The sequence below is a fragment of the Silurus meridionalis genome, chromosome 5 (genome assembly GCF_014805685.1).
Source record: "Silurus meridionalis isolate SWU-2019-XX chromosome 5, ASM1480568v1, whole genome shotgun sequence".
Lineage (NCBI taxonomy): Eukaryota > Metazoa > Chordata > Actinopteri > Siluriformes > Siluridae > Silurus > Silurus meridionalis.
This window is the reverse complement of record NC_060888.1, coordinates 586594-586891: the sequence shown is the minus strand read 5'-3', so window position 1 is coordinate 586891 and position 298 is coordinate 586594.

Below are 298 nucleotides of genomic sequence, written 5' to 3'. Positions count from 1 at the left end.
ATATACTTACATACATACAACCATACAACATACAATATACCTACACATACATACAACCATAAACATACAACCATATACTTACACATACATACAACCATAAACATACAACCATACACTTACACATACATACAACCATACAACATACAATATACTTACACATACATACAACCATAAACATACAACCATATATTTACACATACATACAACCATAAACATACAACCATATACTTACACATACATACAACCATACAACATATAATATACTTACACATACATACAACCATAAACATACAACCAT